The sequence below is a fragment of the Frankliniella occidentalis genome, unplaced genomic scaffold (assembly GCF_000697945.3).
Source record: "Frankliniella occidentalis isolate FOCC.00 unplaced genomic scaffold, Focc_3.1 Scaffold336, whole genome shotgun sequence".
NCBI lineage: Eukaryota > Metazoa > Arthropoda > Insecta > Thysanoptera > Thripidae > Frankliniella > Frankliniella occidentalis.
Window position 1 is genome coordinate 199,314 of NW_026267459.1, and position 1,963 is coordinate 201,276.

A 1,963-nucleotide genomic window follows, 5' to 3' on the forward strand; every position below is an offset into this window, starting at 1 on the left:
GTGCTCGCGTAAACGGCTGCGGTTCCGTTTGCTGTCAGTCATCAACAGTCCGACCACCGCTCCGCCCGGCTCCGCCCGGCTCCGCCCCCCGCATAGCCGCCGGGAGGAGTTTATCAACTGAACCGATTTGCCAGTTAGCATCCCTTTCCGTCGCACTGTTGTTGCGGCCGCTCGGCCGCTTGTAACGCCCCTGGAAGGGGGAGGGGGGGGGGAGAACACACCGCCAACAACAGTCAGACAGTTCGGACTCGCCAGAGGTGCAAAAGGAGAAGAGGAAACGGGAAAGGGGAGATTGGTCGCGGACTGCTGATGAGAGACAGCAGCGGCAGCGTCCGGGAGATCAAGTCAAACTAGCGAGCCCCTCTGCAGCATAGTGAAACAGATAACCCCGATGACACGGCCCCTCCCCCTACCCTTAAGACGAAAGGACAAAAGACGACATGAAAATTTGATTGGGGTTGGAGTCGTGTCCATTAGTGAGGTCGGGCAGCGCTCCTGGGGGTGGAGGCGCTTCAAACAGAATCCTGCCCCCTCCACCCCGCGCCCTGCATTCCACCGAGAAGAAGGCATTAAGGCCATTGTCAAGGTGCGCGACGCAGGTCCCGGTTGGGAGGGAGGCGTGGAGGGAGGAAAAGGCATGTCTTTCATATTGCGCAATCAACGATAGGGGGGCTGGGGAGATAGGGGTCGGGCGGCGGGTGTGAAAGAGAGAGGAGAAAGCGGTTGTAGAGGTGCGGACCTAGCATAGGGAGGAGGCGGGAGGCGGGCAGCCCTCCGCACTGCTGCAGGCAGGCTGACCGCTGCCGCTCGCCCCGCGGGGACGACTCTCGTCCCTTGCACTCCAGTTCCACGCCAACGCATCCACAATTTACAAGCAGACGCCAGACTGGACTTGACCGCCCCCTTCCCAAGGATCAGTCGGCAGCAGCCCGGTGGTCCGTTCCTGCTGCTGCTGTTCCGCAGTCAAAGTTTGGCACGGTGGCGCTGCTTGGGTCCTCCTCTTCCTCTCTGACGGGCGGGGCGGAGGCGGAGGGCACCGGGAAGGTACCGGGAGGGCACCGGGAGGGCACCGGGAGGACGTCTGGCAGTGGGCGGAAGTGCGGAGGTGGCGCCGTCGGCAGGTGGACGGCGTTATGGCTCCTCCCGCGCCCCACAAAGAGGCGCCTAAAGTGGGTGGGAGTTTCCCCGACCGGAGCCCAGCCTTGCGGCCGCCCTCGGCGCCCGTGTCACGCCTGTGTCACCACGCATACACGGTGGCAAGCTGGCAACGTTCGTAAACACGCAATACACGCAAAAAAAATCAGTTCCGTCCTGAACACGCGCCACTCCAGTGAATCGGCTCATTTCCCCCTCTCGAGCGGGGATATGAGATGACGACACACCTTGTTCTGAGTAGGGCGGTGGTACACGAAGCAGAAAAACACCTCGTATGTAGCCTATTTTTTGGCACCAGACATTTAAAAAAGTTACATGACTGGCTTGCATAATCTGTTTGACTACCCGGTAGAAAATAGCCTACACACGAGTTGTTTTTTGCTTCGCCCCTCCCTACTCAAAACAAAGTGTGTTGTCCGACGCTTCGCCCCATCCCGACCGGTTAACTAACTTATTTGGTGGGGGGGGGGGCGAGTCCTATGGCCACGTGACCAAGCCATCTCATATTCCTGCTCGAGAGGGGGAAATGAGGGGAGTCGCTGGAGTGCAGCGCGCGTCCAGGACGACGACGACCAGAGGACGCCGCGCGCGAGGGCCGGCGGGGGCCGCTATCAATGTGGGTCAAACAGAGAAGCCGCCCCGCTGCGATGCACGCAGAGCCAGTCCAGCGAGAGGGCCGACCGCCCCGTCATCAGCCTAGCAGGGGCGGTCCGGGAGGCCCCCGCCGCCCCCGCCTCCCCCCGCTCACAACCACTCGGACAATTCCTCCACTACTACGGACACCCCTCACTACGACGAATACTCTGCT